At 36.2% G+C, this 22,614-nt stretch overlaps 2 protein-coding genes across 3 annotated transcripts in view; one reads left to right on the forward strand and one right to left on the reverse strand.

The window, feature by feature from the left end:
* col26a1 (collagen, type XXVI, alpha 1) overlaps positions 1–22,614 on the reverse strand; it is a 67,598-nt gene that overhangs the window by 36,084 nt on the left and 8,900 nt on the right. The gene's annotated exons all lie outside the window — the stretch shown is intronic.
* The window catches only part of mdh2 (malate dehydrogenase 2, NAD (mitochondrial)), a 181,365-nt gene continuing 163,216 nt past the window's right edge, over positions 4,466–22,614 (forward strand). The window contains exon 1 of the mRNA XM_087269157.1: positions 4,466–4,474. The gene's annotated coding sequence lies outside the window, so the exon portion shown is untranslated. The remainder of the gene's footprint in view (positions 4,475–22,614) is intronic.

Raw genomic sequence — 22,614 nt, forward strand, 5'->3', positions numbered from 1 at the left:
TGTGGGTTCTCTATTGGACTCTGCGATGTATGATAAACCCATATAGACTGCATTCAAACGCAATAGTAACTGCACAAGATAACACTCATGTTGGTAAACTCAAAGAATGGCATTCGATCTATACCAGTATTGCTTACTAATATTTACTTTGTAGATTCTACATTGGAGTGGGTGAGGTATAATAAACCCATACGGACTGCATTCAAACACAATAGTAACTGCATGAGATAACACCCATGATCTATACCAGTATTGCTCACCAATATTTACTTTGTGGGTTCTCCATTGGACTAAACGATGTATGATACAGCCATACGGACTTCATTCAAATGCAATAGTAACTACACAAGATAACACCTATGATGGTAAACCCAAACAACGGCGTTCAATCTCTATACCAGTATTGCTCACTGATATTTACTTTGTAGGTTCTTCATTGGACTGGCCGATGTATGATAAAAGGATGTGTACAAGCAGACTTAGTAAATGGCGAATGAAATGTTCAGCTGTCTGACATGTGCCTGTTCTCCTTTTATCTTGGCTTAGTTGGATATCAGACTGCTCTCAGATCAGTAGACAGCTGAATGTTTCGGGGGAAAAAACACCCAACGGATGAGCTGCAAAGAAGAGCAACACAATGGGATCTGCAGACATTGGATTGCCATTATGCTTTTTGCAGATGCGAAGGAATGGTTCCATGTTTAGGGAACTAGCACATCGATTTTATTAAAACTGACATGGTTAATAAAGTTGTGCAAACACATGCCAGCGCAGACTTTGGTGATGTATTGATGTACCAAAGCAGAGTGCGACTCGTGTCTTAGGAGAAGTACAAATACACAAATCACAGATGCGAGCTGACCACATTAAGACTCCACACCCATTAACAGCATTCTGGCAGAGACTGATGGGGGTTTTCTGGGATTATGAACAGGACATCTCAGCATGTTAGAGATGGTTTATAAAAGAGGTTGATTGGTAAAATGCAAAGTAATGAAATCGTTTCGGACAGAATTAGAATTAGTAGTAATGCCAGATCTACAGCATGTGCGTCATTTGCTGCCATGTGTCAAGCACTTAGTCCAATATTTATTTCTATTGGAGCCAATCCATTCATTCATTTTCCTTCAGCTTAGTCCCTTATTTATCAGGGATCGCCACAGTGAAATGAACCGACAAATACTCTTGCATTCTCAAACACTACGGCCAATTTTGTTAACCCTATTTCACCTATAACACATGTCTTTGGGCTGTGGGGAAAACTGGAACACCCAGAGGAAACCCTTGTGAAGAAGGGGAGAACATGCAAACTCCACACAGAAATGGCAACAAGTTCGAACAAGCAACCTTCTTGCTGTTAGGTGACAGTGCTAACCACCGTGCACTGAGCCACAGTGCCATCATATTAGAGTCCACCTTTTACTAATTCTAGTAGAAATGAAAAATTGCAGTTAAAGGCACAGTATGCCCACTAGAGGGTGCATATTCACAACAAACAAAGCTGTAGTTTGATGATGATGTGACTCATGTGACGATGTGGAATCATGGGAGTTGTGGTCATTAGCCCCTTTCACACATACAGACCTTTTTCCGGAAAGGTTGTATGCGTGAACAGGCCCTTTTTGAAAATACGGGGTAAATTTGTTCCGGCTATTTTCCGGAAAGAGCAGTTGTAACATTACCGGTAATTTGCCGAAATGCTGCGCTGTGTGAATGCAGAAGGAAGATTGCTGGAAAGAGCGCGTGCACGTATAGAATGTGCTGACGTGAGACGTCTGCTTTAGCCAATTAGAACAGTCAGACGCATTCACGTCCGCACGGTTTATGAAAATAAAAGCCTTTGAATATTTTTCCAGACACCTTTAGCTGCTAGATGTTAGTCAGATAACATGTATACAGTATGTTTCTTCTTAATGCCAACGGTGTAAATAATTATCGATAATATGCTTATGATAGGCCGTTGTTAGTTTACCTTCAAGCTCTGCGTCGCGTGTGCCCGTGAAGCAGCTGGTGAGCCCACACACACACACACACACATTACGAACATCTCGATATGCGAAAGTGTTTCTCTATATGTTTTCATCGAAGTTGTTCACAACACTGATCCATCCAGAGTTTGTAATGTAGTCAAATGTTTACAAATACAAGCGCAGCCGTTTAGAGGTCAATTCTGGTTAATGATGTCAGAATTTACCAGTATTTTGGAACGAATGTGTGAACAGTCTTTTCCGTAAAAAAATCCGTAACGTCCTTGCCTGTGTGAACAGCGCTTTTTTGAATCTACCGGTAAAGTTGTTCCATCAATTTTCCGGATATTTACCGGTATCACTGTGTGAAAGGGGCTTTTATCATCCCACAGGACTCCTGCAGAAATCATGTTCATGGATGAGCTAAAGTATTAAACACTTACTATCATGTTATGGCTGATTTATACTTCTGCATCAAGAGCACGTATATGATCCGGTGCAGCCTTCGGACGGTCGCATAGCCCTGGCCGTGGCTGACGCGCACCTTTCAAAAAATCAAACTACACATCACAACGATGCGTAGCGCAAGCTCTGTGATTGGTCGGCTTGGTAGCTGTGACGAGCGTGGACGGTGCTGAGAGCTGCGAGCCGGATGGAGCGAGTGTTTACAACTGTTGAGCTCCAAATGAAGACTTTTGGTTTGTGTTTACCTTATGATTATGCAATAGCACTTCAGAAACGCTAGCTGGCTGTAGGATTTTATGTTCCTCTGTGTCTAATTTCTTTGAGGGTGTGTTAGTTTTTTCTGAATGTTAACTTAGGCCGTACTCACACTAAGTACAGTTGCCTCGAACCAGGCCAATGCACGCTTGTCCCCCCTCCCATCTCCCCCGACGGCCCGCACTCACACCACAATCGGGCCTGGGCATGCTTACGTCATCGCTGCTGCGCTGTTCATTGAGAAGCGCTGTCACTCAGTAGCACAGTGGAGATTTCTCGTTATATCGTTTAAGTCGTTTGATATGCAGTGACATACAGTCAAATATTTCTCCAAACAGTCCTTAAGGATGCGGTGTCAGATATTTATTACACGCAGTCAGATATTTTGCCGAACAGATCCTCCACTTTTGGAGCTCATAAACAATCATAAAGCCCTCTTGCTGCAGGAATGAGACACGACACTTGTAACTCGGACTCGCAGCTCTCGGCACCGCCCACACTCGTCAACACTACCAAGCCAACCAACCACAGAGCTTGCAATATGCGTCGTTGCGACGTGTAGGTTTCCATAATCCTGGACCAGGCCGTATCCTGAGCAGCTGCTGTGGTGGTCGTAGAGGAGTGGAGAACATGAGACTGAATCCTGTGATGCTCCAGGGACAGACAAGTCTTCGCTGAGGTCCAGCTTTCTCCAGCCTCCGGCGCCTAGACTGCAGCTCTGCAGAAGACGTTTAACCAGAGGAAAAATGGTCATGCCCAACTGAGCCTGGTTTCTCTTGAGGTTTTGTAATTCTTCACATTCGACACTTAGTGAAGTGACTTAGTGAAGTTTATTTCCTCGCCGCTGTCGCCACTGGCTTGGGATCTGTAGAGCTGTGCATCGATGGATTTGCTCTTCAGTGTTTGGACTCTCAGTGGTGCATATTAAACCACACTGAACTGAGCTAAACTGAACTGAACTTAAACACTGAAAACTGGAATACACTGTTTCAATTTACTATGATCTGCTATATGTGAAGCTGCTTTGACACAATCTACATTGTAAAAGCGCTATAGAAATAAAGGCAAATTGAATTGAATAGTTACATTTTCTGAGAGATGCGCGTCGGCGACGGCACAGCGAGGGTTATGCAACTGCGTTAAGACTGCGCCGGAGCATATGCGTACACTTGACGCAGAAGTATAAATCAGCCTTAACACTTCTGTCATCATTTACTCATCCTTCACTTGCAAATCTGTTTGACTTTTTCTTCTGCTTAACACAAAAGAAGATATTTTGAAGAAAGCTGTAATTGTTTTCCCTATTCTTCTTTAGTGTTCAACAGGTTTAAAAACACTTGATGGTGAGTAAATAGTGACTAAACTGTCATTTTTGGGTAAACTATCCCTTTAATTTTTATTCTCAAAGATGAACGAACTCAGGGGCTTGGAAAAATTGAGTAATTAATAATATAATTAAAAAATTTAGGGGGAATTAACTATTTAAAACAAGCAAACATGTTTAATTATGATTTAGGGGGGCTTTAAATTCACCATGCATTCATAGTTTGCATTCACAGCCATATAAGTCACCATAATGAGCAGAAAATGAGCTGATCTGACCCGCTCCTGGCAGCTGAGCGGCCTGGAGAACATGCGTCCTCATCAATCATGCGATGCACACCACAGACAGAGCGTTTCCCACAGCCACGCTCACTGCTAGAGGTTCTGATCACAATCTCTCAACCTAGAGGAATGTGCAGAGCAGGTGACGGATCTGAACCTCTGCCAGCCCTTCTGGAAACCTGGTATGGGGGACAGCTGGAGCCCGCTATATAGATATAGATAAGAGCCTGAGTGGGGCATTATGGGAAGCGTGAGTGCTGTAATTCTGCTGATGGGAATTTGTTCCCATGAATGACTAATGCCTTGAACTGTCAGGATTTAGCGGTTTTGGATCTGGGAACTCACAGTGAGCCATAATATAAATGTAATACTCTTGATAATATCAATTAAAGGAGTCTGCTTGCTATATTTTCAAACACAGCCCACAATATTTGTAATGTCTTTTAATGTCTTACAGATCTAACCACAAATCCGCATTAGTTACTCTAGGCAATAAAGATTTTTTGACTCTTTAATAAGCACATTATTAAAACTGGTAACAAATGAGAGCTCTGTTGAAATTAATAAGACATGAAAACAATTTGACATGCTTTTTTTTGTTTGTTTGAACTGTTAATGTAAGATGAAATGTGTCAAATTTTGTAATATATTTATTTATTATTAGACTATATACTAAGAAAATAAAGTCACTAATATTTATATATCATATAAAAATATGAAAATAGAAATCATTCATTTAATCATTCATTTTCTTAGTCTCTATTTCAAAGTTCTCCACAGCGGAATGAACCACCAACTGTTCCACCAAATGACTTACGCAGCGCATGCCCTTCAAGCCTCAACTCAGTTCTGAGAAACACCCATACACTCTCACATTCACACACATACACACACTCATACACTATGGCCAATTTAGTTTATTCAATTCCCCTATAGCGCATGTCTTTGGACTGTGGGGGAAACGTGGAGCACTCAGAGGAAACCCACACGAACACGCAGAGAACATGCAAACTCAGAAATGCCAAGTGGCCCAGCTGGGACTCGAACCAATGAACTGCTATAGTTTTTTTAACTATACATAAACTTTAACTAAGGATAAAATTTAAATATCGTCATCTTAGAATTATAAGGTTCTATCTGACACTTTTTGTCAAAATTGAGTTATTGCTCGGCGCCAATAGCCTAGTGGTTAAGTCCGCCGACATATAGCACAAAGGTGCTCACTGAATATATATATATATATATATATATATATATATATATAATTCAGAATTATTAGCCACCCTGTTTCTTTTTTCCCCAATTTGTGTTTAACGGAGAGAAAAGTTTCTCATTTCTAAACATAATGGTTTTAATAACTCATTTCTAATAGTTGATTTATTTTATCTTTGCCAGAAAATAATATTTCACCAGATATTTATCGAGACACTTCTATACAGCTTAAAGTGACATTTAAAGGATTAACTAGGTTAATTAGGTTAACTAGGCAGGCTAGCGTAATTAGGCAAGTTATTGTATGACGATGGTTTGATCTGTAGACTATCTAAAAAATGTATAGCTCAATGGGGCTAATAAATTGTCCTTAAAATGCTGTTTAAAAAATTGAAAACTGCTTTTGTTCTATCCAAAATAAAACAAACAAGACGTTCTCCAGAGAAAAAAATATTATCAGAAATACTGTAAAAATTTCATTGCTCTGATAAACATAATTTGGGAAATATTTAAAAAAGAAAATAAAATTCAAATGGGGGCTAATAATTCTGACTTCAACTGTATGTATATATATATATATATATATATATATATATATATATATATATATATACTGTATATATAGTTGAGTTATTGACATATTTTTATTAAATGACTTATTTACATTATGGGATGCTATTTACATTTTACATTTTTTATTAAAAAAAAATGTTACACACATACTGTTTGCTATATGGAATGCTAAAACTTTGAAGCTTAATATCTCGAAATCATTCAGAACGCAGATAAAACCTTAGAATTCCAAGGTGACGATATATGTATATATTTATTTATGTTTCGAAAATTTTGTTTAAAAATGTCAAAAAATTTTATTAAAAAAATGAAAATAATAATAATAATAAATTTACATGTATGGATATATTCTGTCTTATATCCTTTAAAAAATATCTGAATATATTCCAAAATATTAATATTCAAATTTCCATTTAGGGTTTGATGTCATTTTAATTTGGTAATGATAATTCTCCTTTGTTTTGGAAGAGAGTTAAATGTTTGTACTAAGTTTTGCCACCAGGTAAAGAATAATGAAAAATATTTCCTTCAACTTAGTCCCTTTATTCATCAGGGGTCGCCGCAGCGGACTGCGCTGCTATGCTGCAAACTTATCCAGCATATGTTTTATGAAGCGGATGCCCTTCCAGCTGCAACAGAGTACTGGAAAACACCCATACACTCGCATTCACACACATACACTACGGCCAATTTAGTTTATTCAATTCATCTATAGCGCATGTCTTTGGACTGTAGTGGAAACTGGAGCGCCCGGAGGAAACCCACAAGAACACAGAGAGAACATGCAAACTCCTCACAGAAATGCCAACTGACCCAGAAGGCACTCAAAAAAGCAACCTTCTTGTTGTGAGGTGACAGTGCTAACCACTGAGCCACCGTGTCGCCTAAAATAATATATAACATACAGTAAAAACAACTATATTAATGTAGCACACTCAAAAATATATATTATTTATTTGATTATTATGAAAAATGAGCTGAAACAACACAATTGAAACAACTTAATTGTTTTATGGTCAATCCACTTAATTTTAATTAAGCTAACCTAATCAATTTGTGTTGGGAATTGTGAGAAAACATGCATTTTACTGTACTATTAATACTATTTACTATATTATTAATACTACATTGTAAAATAACCGTTTTAATGTATGTTTAAAAGTGTTATTATTAGTTTTAGGGCAGCACAATATTGGAAAAATTGCACATTGCAATTTTTTTCTCTCTGCGATATACATTGTGACATAAATACAACTTCACCAAATGACTTTAATAGCTCTTTTGGAAAGTCATTGCTTTAGATGGTGGTCTCAAACTTAATCCCTGGAGGGCCACAGCTCTGCACAGTTTAGCTTTAACCCTGTTCAAACACAGCTGATACAACTAATCAAAGTGTTAAAGACTACTCTCCACTTTCCTTCCTAATCTGCAATTTCCTCTCTGGCTCCACCGTTAACTGTACTACAAAATATATATTACTAATGGTTTTGTGTCTTACATTTTACATACCTGAAACTTGCCTACAGCACTTATAAATTGTTGCTCTTATAGTTGTGTAAATTGCTTTCGTGTCCTCATTTGTAAGTCGCTTTGGATATAAGCTTCTGCTAAATGACTAAATGTAAATGTAATCAAGTTTGAGGTCTATGCTTTAGATCAGGGGTCACCAATCCTGGTCCTGGAGGGCCGGTGTCCCTGTAGGGTTTAGCTCTAACTTGCCTCAACACACCTACCTGGATGTTTTAAGTATACCAAGTAAGAGCTTGATTAACTTGTTCAGGTGTGTTTGATTAGGGTTGAAGGTAAAATCTGCACGACACCGGCCCTCCAGGAACAAGTTTGGTGACCACTGCTTTAGATTGATTGGGATGATTTTGTAGTGGAGTGAAATATAGTTTTTTAAATGAAATTATATATTATATACATATAATAAACAAACTACAGTCATAAATTAACATAATGGGGCAAATAATCAAATACTGTTTAGTCATCATCCTAATAGTAATTCCATAAAAATAATCTTTATTAAACTTCTTTATGCACAACTAAACTCTCTTAAAATGCTGACATAGGTGCACGCCTTAAATACACATGCAGATGATAAACCTTCACTCTATTATGGTTCAATTCTGCAGTGTCTAAACAAATCTTGTGTGTTTTGACCTGTGGTTTCTGGTCATCTATAATCAGTGTAGCCAATGAAAAGTAGCTAACGCCTGCCCCAAAAGTAATTAAATGTTGCCAGATGATGTCACGCGCTAATTTGCATATTGTTGGAATATTAATCAATTCCATGCATGTTTAAGAGAAAAGGTCAGGAGAGGTTTTTCTTCGATGTCAAAAATCGGAACCATTTATTGGATACAAATAAATAATTCGATTCACAGAATTCTGTTATCCTCAATGCAATGCAGAAGTTACATTAAGGAGGTGAGCAACCACTTTCTTTTGCTGACTTCAACTTATATAGGCAGCTGATATTAACAGGTGGAGTTTAGGGAAATTAGTCATTTGTCAATCATTGTCCAGTCCTCCATTGGCCGTACCCCAGACAAAAGTCCTCTTTTTCGATGAATTCTCTGCACAACAATAAAAGTATAAAACTTTCTGTGCTCTGTGTTCAGTTTTTACACTTTTCTTCTGACAGGAAGTTTCTGCAGAGCTGAATTTAATTTTGGACCAGCATTTATCTACTTCTGCAAAATAGCTAATTAGTATGCACAGCATCTCAAACACAACAGTTGAAGTTCAGTAAATATATGACCCTTAAATGACCAATACAGCTAATTGTTTGATTAAAAGAAAAAGAGACAAAAATAATAAAAAATATATTCCTATTTCCTAACAATATGAGTGATGTCATCATGTAGTATATGACAAGCGTAAGCCCGTCACACTGCAAAAAATGCTTTTCTTACTTAGATTTTTTTCTTGCTTCCAAATATCTAAAAGTTCTTAAATCAAGAAGCATTTTCTAGACCAGTGGTTCTCAAAGTGGGGGTCGGGACCCCCCGAGGGGTCGCAGGACAATGAAGGGGGGGTCGCCTGGTGATTTCCAAAAATCTATTTATTTTTATTAAACAATATGAATGACCATATATTATCCATAACCTACTGAAGAGAAAAAAAAATTATTTATAGTTACTATATACTATATAGTTACTATAGTAGCTTGTATTACTATTGGATTGCGGGTAATTACATTATACTAAAGACACAGCAATAGCGTCAGATGCAGCAGATTGATTTTATAACACCAGGTTAAACTTTCTGGCACATTTACAGCACTGACATACATTAATTGAAGAATAGACTTGGGTCTATTGGTGTGTGTGCCCCGTTGCATGCCAGGTTTCTGTATTTTTAACCGCCTCAGAGGATATTGGGGGTCGCAAGTCACTGGCATTGTCATTTTGGGGGTCACAGGCTGAAAAGTTTGGGAACCCCTGTTCTAGACAAGCAAAACATATTGTCTTGTTTTAAGAAATAATATGCCAAGTTTTTCCTTAAATCAAGCTAAATAATCTGCCAATGGGGTAAGCAAAATAATCTTATCACAAATGGAAAAACAAAATTATTTTGCTTACCCCATTGGCAGATTATTTTGCTTGATTTAAGGAAAAACTCGCTTCATTTTGGCATATTATTTCTTAAAACAAGGCAATATGTTTTGTTCATCTAGAAAATGCTTCTTGATTTAAGAACTCGTAGATATTTGGACTAGAAACAAGACAAAAAATCTAAGTAAGAAAAGCATTTTTTTTTGCAGAGCATGTCTCTACTCTCTGAGGCGCCGTGTATTATATTATATTAAAACATTACATCCAGATGCACAATAAATAGGTTTTTATTAACATATTACTTTGCGTGATGACGTCATTGTGTACGCGCAACTCAAAACTACATCTTTGTGCAATATACAAAATAATTAATGTTTTCTCAAATATTCTCAAAAACATTCTTTGAAATGTCCATTTAGATTTGTATAAAAAATATAGTTGACTATTTGTAAAAGTAATACAAACACTTTTTGATAAGAATTTTTTATTTTTAAATATAACACTGATAATGAACAGGTACATTCTTTTTAACAATCACAGCTTGTGTACTTACTGTTTTTAACTAGTAAAATTAACACATCTGTGAAAGTGACAACAATTATAGCACTGTTGGAACTTATTGCTACCTAAATTACCAACAATTATATGTTAATAAATATCAGTAAATTAACAAATATGAAAAACAATTTGAGCTAGCTATTAACTGAGTGAAGCCTGCAGCCACTGCTCTTTTAAATCACTTTTTAAAATTGCTAAAAGTAGCCAAAGGAATGTTCAAAATTGCTAAATTTGTTGCTAGGTGCTTTTTGAAAAAAAAAAAGTTGCTAGAATAGTATGAAAAGTTGCTAAACCTAGCAATAAAATTGCTAAGTCGGCAACACTGTCTATTATCCCAACTCAACACTGCATACTTTGTGATGTGACTATTGTGATGCACACATTGCGATATCGAAGCTCAAACGTAGCGCATAGGGTAGCCCTATTTTGTTTATTTATTATAACTATTAACCTTTATTATTATAACTCCTTGACGATATTTGTTTTTTTTATAATATGTAAGCGATTTTAAAACGTAATTAACCCCTGTGCCTTTAAAGCTGAATTTTCACCATCACTACTTCAGGCTTCAGTGTCACATGATCCATCAGAAATTAATTTATCATGCTAATTTCCTGCTCAACAAACATTTCATTAATTTCACATCAAATCGTAGAATAGATTGTTTGATTTACTGCACGCTATTACTGGGAGTTCCTCTCTTGTGACAATTGTAATAGCATTATGGGACAAAGGATCTCTTACAGCTGTCGATACCAGCTGCGTCTGTCCTCCCACAACACTCCTGCATTCCTTGACGTCTACTCCTTCAAAAGTAAAGCGATCCTTTACACGCAGCCAATCAGAGTATCCAAATATGAAGCTTCAATGAGAAGAACTGGCCTCACATACACTACCGCTTAAAAGCCTGGGATTAGTGCTTCTTTTGTCTTTTGAGGAAGTCTATTTTGTTCACCAAATCTGCATTTATTTATTTTAGAAATACTGTAAAAGTGTGAAATTTTATTAGAATTTAAAATCACTTTGTGTTATTGAATGCAGTTTCAAATATAATTTATTCCTGTGATTTAAAACTTCATTTTAGCATAATTTCTTCAGCTTTCAGCCGTCACACAATCTTTCACAAATCATTATAATACGTTGATCTGCTGCTCAACTTTAAAACTAAAGGCCTGCTTCATATTCTTTTGTGGAAAATACCATTACAAATAGTGTTTACTGTTTTTATTTGTCTGTATATACACATCTATATTTTATTCAAGGACACATTAAATAGCTCAAGTGTGAAAGTAAACACATGTATATGTTTGTCTATTTGTGCTGTCTAAAAGCACAAAGTTTATATGTTCATATATAAACTCGCCGGACAATTTATTAGGTACCTCTTACTAGTCCCAGATTGTACCCCCTTTTGTCTTAAGAACAGCCTTAATCCTTTGTGGCATAGATTAACAAGGTACTGAAAATATTCCTCAGAGATTTTGGTCCATATTGACATGATAGCATCACGCAGTTGCTGCAGATTTGTCGGCTGCACATCCATGATGCAAATCTCTCTTTTCACCACATCCCAAAAGGTGCTCTATTGGATTGAGATCTGTTGACTGTGGAGGCCATTTGAGTACAGTGAACTGTTCATGTTCAAGAAACCAGACAGAGATGGTTCAGGCTTTATGACATGGCGTGTTATCCTGCTGGAATTAGCCATCAGAAGATGAGTACACTGTATTCATAAAAGGATGGACATGGTCAGCATCAATACTCAGGCAGGCTGTGGTGTTGACATGATGCTCAATTGGAACTAATGGGTCAAGAAATGGCAAGAAAATATCCCTCACACCATTACACCACCACCACCCTGAACCCATTGATACAAGGCAGGATGGATCCATGCTTTCATGTTGCTGATGCCAAATTTTGACTCTACCATCTGAATATCGCAGCAGAAATCGAGACTCATCAGACCAGACAATGTTATTCCAATCTTCTTTTGTCCAATTTTGGAGAGCCTGTGTGAATTGTAGCCTTAGTTTACTGTTCTCAGCTGACAGGAGTGACACCCGGTGTGGTCTTCTGCTGCTGTAGCCCATCTGCCTCAGGGTTCAACTTGTTGTGCATTCAGAGATGCTCTTCTGCATTCCTCGGCTGTAACTTTGTTTCTTTGAATTACTGTTGCCTTCTATCAGCTGGAACCAGTCTGACCATTCTCCTCTGACCTCTAGCATCAACAAGGCATTTGCACCCACAGAACTGCCGCCCACTGGATATTTTCTCTTATTTGGACCATTCTCTGTTAACCCTAGAAAAATCCCAGTCGATCAGCAGTTTCTGAAATACTCAGATCAGTCCGTCCGGCACCAACAACCATGCCATGTTCAAAGTCACTTAAATCATCTTTCTTTCCCATTCTGATGCTCGATTTGAACTGCAGCAGATCATCTTGACCATGTCTACATGTCTAAATGCATTAAGTTGCTGACGTGATTGGCTGTTTAGAAAATTGTGTTTACAAGCAGTTGGACAAGTGTACCTAATATAGTGGCCGGTGATTGTACATCAAAGTTTATAAAAGTTTATATATATCAAATCAATGCTGTTACTTCAAACTTTGCGGTAAAAAATAGCTTAAAACTTTGATAAGTATCCATGATTGAGTACAAATAATAGACTATCTTAACAATAAACCAAATCAGCATATTATACGGATCTATGAAAGATCATGTGACACTGAAGACTGGAGTTACAATGCTGAAAAATTCAGGTTTAAATCACAGAAATAAAATATAATTTAAACTCCATTTAAAATGACATTAGCTATATAAAATAATATTTCACAATTTTACATTTTTTACTGTATTTTTGTTTAAATAAACGCAGCCTTGGTGAGCAGAAAACGTTCTAAAAAATTCTTTCTGATCTCAAACTTTTGTTACAAGGAATGGATTAATAAGCAAAACAATGTAAACACTGGGTGTGACGGCAATGAAATGTCCAACATTTTACAGATTTTTCTGAAGAATTGCTTTGTCTGGGCCACATTAATGAACAAACTGCTTCATAACACTGGTATCTTTTAATACGAGGCATATGAATTTACGGCACTGTACATTCCTGAAGGACCAAACATCACGAAAGTGGTTCAACGTGACCTTGAAAAGTCGTACAATTCTCAATAACTGTCAAACTGAGCCGTATAAACTCTCAAACCACAACTCCGGGGGAGCATGAATCAGTTTAAATGTTTCTTGTTGCATTTCTGTTTGCATACAGGCCTGGATTGTTCACTTTTACAGTTGAGGTTTGAATCCTGCCAGAAGACAACAGCTTGCTAGTAAACAAATCACTGAATTAAATAAAAAATGTAAGTGAAATGGACGGGTGAAAAACAAAATCTGCTGTGTGATTTGAGAGACACAGGTTACAGTAGGAGAAATATTGTTGCTTAGAACAAGGGGAGAGGACTAATCAAAATGAAGTATTCTTAGTACATTCGAAGCTTGAAGTAGTTTTATATGTTTGAAAGTTGAAGCGGCCTAAAAGTTTGAAGCGGTCAAAGTTTGAAGCGGTTTTAAAATTTTTAAGTGATTTTAAAGTTTAAAGAGGTTTTAAAATGTAAAGCGGTTTTAAAAGTTTAAAGCGGTTTTAAAAGTTTAAAGCGGTTTTAAAAGTTAGAAATGGTTTTAAAATTTAAAGCAGTTTTAAAAGTTTGAAGCGGTTTTAAAAGTTTGAAGTTGTTTTAAAATTTAAAGTGATTTTAAAAGTTTGAAGTGATTTTAAAAGTTTGAAGTGGTTTTAAAAGTTTAAAGCGATTTTAAAAGTTCAAATCGGTTTTAAAAGTTTAAAACGATTTTAAAAGTTTGAAGTGGTTTTAAAAGTTTGAAGTGGGTTTTAAAAGTTTGAAGTGGTTTTAAAATTTAAAGCGGTTTTTAAAGTTTGAAGTTGTTTTAAAATTTAAAGGGATTTTAAAAGTTTGAAGTGATTTTAAAAGTTTGAAGTGGTTTTAAAATTTTTTTTTTTTTTCCAAAAGTATTTTTATTGAACATATTAGATATGAAACATACATTACAAAATAGCTTTTTAAATTTTTTTTTTACACAACAAACAAAACCTGCCGCACATACATTTAGGTTCTAGAAAAAAAAAAAATAATAATATTAAGAAAAAATACAAATAAATAGTTATAATAAGTAAAACATATGTTACTCTCATTAATAAGGGGAGAAAAAAGAAAATACAAAAAATTGAAGAGAAAAGAGAAAAAAAAAACAAACAAACAAACAAACAAACAAACAAGGAAAGGTTCTACTCTTCTAAAATGACTGAGGGGTCCATCTTTTTTACGTGATCTAAAACAGGTTGCCAGGTGAGAAAAAACATATCAGTACAGCCTCCTAAAGTGTATCGTATTTTTTCTAAGGTCAGGTGGTGTAGAAGTTCCATAAGCCATTGCTTAAAGGTTGGAGGAAGTTTTTCCTTCCATTTCAGCAATATTAATCTTCTAGCTAAAAGCGTAGCAAAGGCAATCACATTTATCTTGCTTTTGTTAAAACATAAGGACTGTGGTGTGATTCCAAAAATTGAAATTATGGCCTCAGGTTCTACATAGGTATTTAATGCGTCCGAGAGGAATTTGAATATTAGCTGCCAGAATTTCTTTAATTTTGAACAAGCCCAAAACATATGAGATAAAGTAGCTGGCTCAATGCTACACCGGTCACAGTTAGGGTCTATATTTGGTTTAAATTTGGCTAGTTTCACTTTGGACCAATGTAATCTATGTACTACTTTAAATTGTATAACTCTATGTTTTAAACAAATTGAAGATGAGTGGATATTGTCTAAAACGGATTGCCACATATCTTCTGATAGTTCTATCTCTAGCTCCACCTCCCATTTTCTTTTTAATTTTACTAGGGGTTCCAGATTGTGGGAATTAATTATAGAATATATTTTGCCAATAAGTCCTTTTGAGTATGGGCTTAGCTCCATAATAGAGTCAAGCAGGGAGGGGGGAGGCAGTGAGGGATAGTGACTCATTGAGGAGGACACAAAACTTCGCAGCTGGAGGTATCTAAAGAAGTGGGAATTTGGAATTTGAAACTTAACTTTTACTTGTTGAAATGAAGCAAATTGCCCATCAATAAACATATCTTTTAATATCTTAAGACCTTTCATAGACCAGATGTCAAAAGTTTTGTCTATAGTAGAGGGGGTGAACATATGATTTCTTGCTATGGGGGCATAGGCTGATAGTCCTTTTAGTGCAAAACTTCTTCTAAATTGTGCCCATATTTTGAGTGAGTGTTTGACAACTGGGTTTAAAGAGTATTTAGATAAAGGTTCAGGTGTCGGAAAATTTGAGCATAGCAGAGCATGGAGAGAGGTTGAAAAATTTGATGTGTTTTCTAAAGATAACCAATTAGGGCCACTGTCATATGATGGATTTGACCAGTGTAGCATTGCTCGAATATTAGCTGCCCAGTAATACTGCTGAATGTTGGGTAATGACAATCCTCCATGGTCTCGGTGTCGTTGTAAAATATTTTTACGGATACGTGCATTTTTTCCATTCCATATAAAAGATGATATTAATTTATCTAAAAGTAAGAAAAATGATTTTGTTAAGAATACGGGTATGCACTGAAAAAGATATAAACATCTGGGTAATATATTCATTTTTATAGTGTTTATTCTACCTCCCAGTGACAATGGTAACGGATTCCAACGTTCAAGGTCTTTTTTTATGGAATCTATCAGTGGAGGGAAATTAACTTTGTACAAATGTTTGTATTTATTAGTGATCCATATACCTAAATATTTGAATTTGTCTTTAGTTATTTTAAATGGTAGTGAGGTAAAAATAATCTTTCTACCAGCATTATTAATGGGCATAAGCTCACTTTTTTGCATATTTATTTTATAACCTGATATTTTCCCAAAGGCAGTCAGTAATGTCATAATTTGTGGTAGAGTTGTTAGTGGTTCAGATATATATAGGAGGGTGTCATCTGCATAGAGAGAAATTTTATGTTCAAAGTTGTCCCTCTGTATACCCTTGATATTGATATCATTTCGTATCGCAATGGACAGAGGTTCAATTACCAATGCAAATAATAAGGGGGACAGAGGGCAGCCTTGTCTGGTTCCCCTTTCTAACGAAAAGAAAGGAGAAATGTGACAATTTGTACGTATTGCTGCCATAGGTGATGAGTATAAGATTTTAATCCATGAAATGAACTTTGTGCCAAATCCAAATTTTTTAAGAGTGTAAAAGAGGTAGTCCCACTCCACCCGATCAAAAGCCTTCTCAGCATCAAGTGAGAGAAGGACTTCCGGGACATCAGATGGAGTGGGATGGTGGAGGATATTTAGAAGTCTGCGTATATTATAGAATGAATATCGGTTTTTAATAAAGCCTGTCTGGTCACCAGAAACTATTGTAGGTAGCACTATTTCCAGCCGATGCGCTAATATTTTGGCGAATATCTTACTGTCAACATTCAGCAATGAAATTGGTCGATAAGAGCTGCATTCTGATGGATTTTTATCTTTTTTATAGATTAGAGAAATAATTGCTTGATTCATAGTCTCTGGCAAGGAGCCCGTGACTGAGGATTCTTCATATAGGGAAAGTAGAATAGGGGCAAGATCGCCAGAGAACTTTTTAAAGAATTCACTTGGAAAACCGTCTGGGCCTGGTGATTTTCCGTTTTGCATAGATGACACTGCTCTAATAAATTCGTCTTTTGAAAATGGATTCTCCATGTCTAGAGCGAACTCTTGATCAATAGTGGGTAGACTAATTTTCTTAAAAAAAGAATCAAATAATGACTCATCTTTACAAGACTCCGAAGTATATAATTGTGAATAGTATTCTCTAAACCGATGGTTGATCTCTAAGGGATTCGTCAATTTAGTGCCAGTGTTATCATTAACTGACATAATGGAATGTGCTGCATTTTGTTGTCGAAGTTGGTGAGCTAAGATCTTCCCTATCTTTTCACCATGTTCATACATCTTATGCCTGGACTTAATTAAAAGATTTTCTGTTTGTTTTGTACATAATAAATTAAATTCAGACTGAAGAGCTAAACGCTGTCTAAACATGTCAGGTGTAGATGAGTGTGCCAAAATTTCATCAAGTTTTAAAATATCATTTTCAATTTTTTTAAGCCGCTCATGTTGTTTTTTCTTTAATCTGGCACTATATGATATAATTTGGCCTCGAAGATAGGCTTTAAGAGATTCCCAAATAAGACTAGAAGATATTCCTGGAGTCTGATTGTGCACTAAATATTCTCTAATTTCTGATGATATAAATTTAACAAACTCCACATCAGAGAGAAGTAGTGTATTAAATCGCCATGGCCGATAGTTGTTTGATGTAATTGGCATATCTAGAGTGATTAATAATGGCGCATGATCTGATATCACTATTGCATTATATTTGCATTCACTAACTAGAGGAAGTAGTTCACTGTCCAGAAAAAAATAATCTATACGTGAATATGTCTTATGAACTGGTGAATAAAATGAATAACCTCTACACCCAGGATTTTGGAATCTCCAAACATCAATCATTCCATAGGTTTTAAGAAGTTGGTTAATCACTTGAGTTGTACGACTTGGTATCATTGGTTTGAGAGAGCTGCGATCCAGTGAGGGTGATAGTACGCAATTAATATCTCCTCCTAATATAAGATGATGAGTATCTATATTAGGTATTCGTGAGAAGAGACCCGTAAAGAATGCACTGTCATCCCAATTGGGTGCATATACATTTACCATAACTACCGGAGTATTATTTAGTCTACCCACTACCATTATATAACGGCCTGCTGGATCAGCTTCGATTTTTGATGCCTCAAATGAAACCGTTTTACTAATGAGAATTGCTGTTCCTCTAGATTTGGAGTGAAAAGTCGAGTGAAAGAGTTGTCCCACCCATCCTCCTCTTAGTCTAAAGTGATCAAAAGTTTTCAGGTGGGTTTCTTGTAGGAAAGCGATATCTGTATTTAACTGTTTTAAGTGTGAGAGAACCTTTCCACGTTTCACTGGATGATTCAAAGATTTAACATTCCAACTTATAAGATTCACCTGGCAAACGCCTGATGCGTTAACATTGTGTGGTTTAACCATACGTCTTTAAAAATGTAAGCTTACATACAAACGCTTCGTTTAAATATAACAGAAAAGACCCTTCCAATAAGATTGTAGAAAACAAAACAAGAAGTAGAAGTATAAAATGAAGTGCGACATTTACCCATTCCCAAACACCAAATAGAACATTGTGCAACTTTAACCCCTCGCAACAATATCCACACATAAAGTGCTTACTTGGGGAGTTTTAACCTCACAAGTTGCTCTGCACATTATTAAAGAAAGAAAACAAAAATGAAATTAAAAAATAATAAATTAAATTGGCGCATATTATTAACAATCACCTATTAAAACAAGGGTGACAGTTACATAACAGCATAGTAATGATAATAATAAACTCAGTAATTGTACTGTCCCAATTATATTTCCTGCTTTTAAGTTTAACTGAAAATAGTAAGTGATTTTGTATCAGTAATATTGTTTTTCACTCCTCATCCATGAAATAGGAATTCAGTCAGTCTCTGCATAGATGTAATGTTCATATACTCACTCAAACATGGTCATTTAGATGGGAGTGTGAGTGTATGAAAAAAAACAAAGTCACTGAAGTGGCTTGGTACTACTCAATCAGAGACGGTCGAGCCGTCTTAAAGAATATTATTTTTCACATAAGTCAGGGCTTCCGCTGCATCTTGGAACTGCTTTTCCGTCCCGTTGTGTGTGATTCGGAGCCTGGCCGGGTGAAGAATGCCATAACGAACACCATCTTTTCCTCGTAGTAGTTTTCGGACTTCGTTAAAAGCCGATCTTGCACGGGCCACGCTCGGCGGGTAGTCGGGGAAGATGAATATAGTTGCGCCGTTATGATGAAGGGGTCCGGTTTCACGAACCCGGCGTAGAATTTCCACACAGTCCTGGTAGTAATGCAATTTTGCAACAATGGCCCTGGGTTTACCATCTGCACGTTTTGCCTGGAGAGTGCGATGAGATCTATCGATCAGTATATCTTTATCCATTTTGAGGGTGTCTTTGAGCAGCTTCGACACTGAGGCTGGAGTCCATGCGCCAGGATCTTCGGCTACATTCAGTATTCTAATGTTTGACCTCCTCATTCGCCCTTCCATGTCCAAGCATTTCTCTTGTAGGGTTACTACATTTTTCTCCAGTTTGTGCACGGTGTTTTGCAGTTCTGTAACATCGTCTGAGCAGCTGGATAAGCCTCGTTCCATGTCTGACACTGTCGTTTTAATTGCCTCAAGATCTGAGCGAACAGCCGAAGCGTTGCTTGCTATCTCGGATTTAACTGCTTGTAATTCAGCTTTGACCATTTCAAATTCGTTTGACAGTGCAGTTTTCAGTTCTTTTTGAAAGAGCGAGGTTATTTCCGTTTTGATCGATGAGATCAGCTCAGCTTTAATCTCCAAAATGTCAGTGTGTTCGGCTGGCTCGGACATCATGCTAGGTGTATTAGCATCCTCTTGATTAGCAGCGGTTTTCCCCGTGTACTTATATTTACGTAGTTTGCCCGCCATTTGGATTTATAGAGAACCCAGCTGCTTTATGTGAAGTAGTAAAGTCTTAGATAGATGTAGCATCTCATATTTTCGATTAAAGCGCCTTAAATTTATAAGTTATATTACGTTTTTTGCAGAGCTCACCCGACTTTTACCTTACTCCATCGCCTGCTCAGTAGCGCCCCTGAAGTGGTTTTAAAATTTAAAGTGATTTTAAAAGTTTGAAGCAATTTTAAAAGTTTAAAACGATTTTAAAAGTTTGAAGTGGTTTTAAAAGTTTGAAGTGGGTTTTAAAAGTTTGAAGTGGTTTTAAAATTTGAGGTGATTTTACAAGTTTGAGGTAATTTTAAAAGTTTAAAGCGGTTTTAAAAGTTTGAAGCAATTTTAAAAGTTTAAAGCAATTTTAAAAGTTCAAATCGGTTTTAAAAGTTTAAAACGATTTTAAAAGTTTGAAGTGGTTTTAAAAGTTTGAAGCGGTTTTAAAAGTTTGATGTGATTTTAAAAGTTTGAAGCGGTTTTAAAAGTTTGAAGCAATTTTAAAAGTTTAAAGCGATTTTAAAAGTTCAAATCTGTTTTAAAAGTTTAAAACGATTTTAAAAGTTTGAAGTGGGTTTTAAAAGTTTGAAGTGGTTTTAAAATTTAAAGCGGTTTTTAAAGTTTGAAGTTGTTTTAAAATTTAAAGGGATTTTAAAAGTTTGAAGTGATTTTAAAAGTTTGAAGTGGTTTTAAAATTTAAAGTGATTTTAAAAGTTCAAATCGGTTTTAAAAGTTTAAAACGATTTTAAAAGTTTGACGTGGTTTTAAAAGTTTAAAGTGGTTTTAAAAGTTTAAAGCAGTTGTAAAAGTTTAAAGCGGTTTTAAAAGTTTTAAGCTGCTTAAATAGGTTGAATTTCAATTGTGAAGCAGTTTTAAAAATTTGTAGCTAACTTTATAGTTTTAGGTTCGATGTCATTTTAAAAACTTGACATATTTTAAGTATAACGCAATTTAAAAATATATAGTGCAATTAAGTTTAAAACTGCTTGTTAAAAAGTTTGACATTTAAAGTACTTTTAAAACCTAACATTGTTAAGTTCAAAGTTGTTTTTAAATATTAAAGCTGTTTATGTTTATAGCAGTTTTAAGAGCTGTTCTATAATGTAATATTATTGTATCATGCTAAATTCTTTTTATCAGTTTAAAGGTCTCACATTGCCAGATTTACATTGTCTACACTCTATAAACGTCTCATCTGTCAACATAATGTAGATGATCTGTTGCAGATATATCCAAATTGCAATATGATACACTTCTTTAATTGTTTTCTCATTTTTGCTGTAATTATTTTGCTATTGAGAGCAAAGCATTTGCATCAAAATATGTGTAATTTTACTTGCAGATTAATGAGGTTTCTAAAAGAGCTGCTGTTGTAACATGTAGAATCACACAAAAAAATTATAAACTCCTATCATCCAAATGTAACAAATTGTGAAATGTACGTCATGAGCAAAATCAGACACAGCATTCTTCACCATGCAGGCCTCATTACACATGATAACTGGAAATGTTGAGATTTCACACGCCTGACTTTGACCTAACTTGAGCTGTTCAACTGTGAGTCACAATCCAAATTCCAAAAATATGTACTTAAATAAACCAAACATAGAGGGGCCTGAGACCCAGGGGATCGACAGCCTCGGGCTGAAGCTATGAGCCCAATGGAGATGGATAAAAGGCAGGAGGAAGAAGGAGAAAGGGATGAGGAAGGAAGATTTCTGATTTATTTACCATGTCAGAGATCATGGCGCCCTTGGACTTGACCCAAACTAAATCATCCTCATCTCACAGGGGGGATGAGCTGAAAAGAAACACCGCAGACGGGCCGGTTTGTCTGCTGATGGGGGGAGGAGGTTCATTAAACATCTCCATCCAGAAAAACATGGGAATGTGTGTCATGAGTAAATAATCCTTATTGGGTCAGAAATTATTTGGACTCTTGTGACCTCTACCACATCTAACTGCGCTGTGTCAAATGAATCAAAATGAATCAAAAGAATTGCCTCATTCCCCCAATTCAAAATATTTTCCTCCGGCTATTTATTTCAACGTCAATTAAAACGTATTATATATGCAAAGACCCAGAGCAGTGCTGGTTTTCATTATGATAATCTCTTTAGACTAACAGTAAAGCGAGTCAGAAAGAACTTTTAATGGCAACACTGTGATTATAATGAGAAAAAAACTGAACGCAACATGAACCAAAACATCTAAATGAATCAAAAACTGAATATAATGTCTCAAGATTGGACGATAAACACAGTGAATAATTAGGCCAGCAGACCCCGGCACTGTTTTGGATGTTCGGTAAGTTCAGAGCATAAAAGATCATAAAACTGTCCTTTTTCATATTTTTAGGATCAGTCGAAAACAAAATGAAAGTAGCGGACATGGGGTCCGTTCTTCGTACGTGGATTACTCAGTTAGCTGGATTTGGTTATTGACGATTTGACATGATCCAGGATCGTTTCGTTCTCCAAAGCTGATCCGAGAGCTGTTGTCATAGCAACAGGTCTGCTAGCTCAAACCTGGTCGGAAGCAGGTTTAATTCATATAAACAGGATTAGATCGGCTTAATTATACAGAAAGTATGTACCGAATTCTGATATTTTCTTACAGTAGTAGTTATATACACTCGGGAAAATACTAAATTTTTAAAATAAAGTTCCCTGCTGAAAAATCCAGCTTAAACCAGCCTAGGCTGGTTGGCTGGTTTTAGCTGGTTGACCAGCCTGGTTTTAGAGGGGTTTTGGCCATTTCCAGGCTGGT

This window comes from Danio rerio, chromosome 10, assembly GCF_052040795.2.
Source record: "Danio rerio strain M-AB ecotype USA chromosome 10, GRCz13ab, whole genome shotgun sequence".
Lineage (NCBI taxonomy): Eukaryota > Metazoa > Chordata > Actinopteri > Cypriniformes > Danionidae > Danio > Danio rerio.